Raw genomic sequence first — 594 nt, 5'->3', positions numbered from 1 at the left:
CTCTTCCCCCCTCTCTCCCTTTCTCTCTCTTTCCTCTCTCTCTCTCCCCCCTCTCTCTCTCTCTTTTTATCTCTCTCTCTGTCTTTCTCTAATTTGTTACGGAATGAATGGTAGGGAGAAATAGAGAGAGAAAGACAGACTAGGATTCATTTATTTTGTAAAAGGGATGTACTGTCTGTATATCTAATAGCATCCTTTCTGTGAAACGTCCCCGTTCTCTGTCTCTGGATAATTGCTTTCGTTTTATTATCTTTTTTATTATTTTTTCCCTCCTTTCTTCCTTCCTTTCTCTCTTTCTACTCTCTCCCTCTCTCTTTTTTTTTATCCTTCACTACCACTCCTTTTATCATCTTTTTATTATTTTTCCCTCCTTTCCTCCTTTTTATCTTTCTACTCTCTCCCTCTCTCTTTTTTTTTATCCTTCACTACCACTCCTTCTATCCTTTTCTTATCCTCCGTCTCTCTTTCCCTCCATCCTTCACCTCCTCTTTCATCCTTTTCTTATCCCCCGTCTCTCTTTCCCTCCATCCTTCATCTCCTCTTTCACATTCCTTCTTGTATCCTTCTCCCTCCCTCCCTCCATCCAATCCCCCC

Source organism: Penaeus japonicus, unplaced genomic scaffold, assembly GCF_977035675.1.
Source record: "Penaeus japonicus unplaced genomic scaffold, GWHDUDI00000001_assembly GWHDUDI00000012, whole genome shotgun sequence".
NCBI lineage: Eukaryota > Metazoa > Arthropoda > Malacostraca > Decapoda > Penaeidae > Penaeus > Penaeus japonicus.
Note: the sequence above shows the minus strand (reverse complement) of the source record.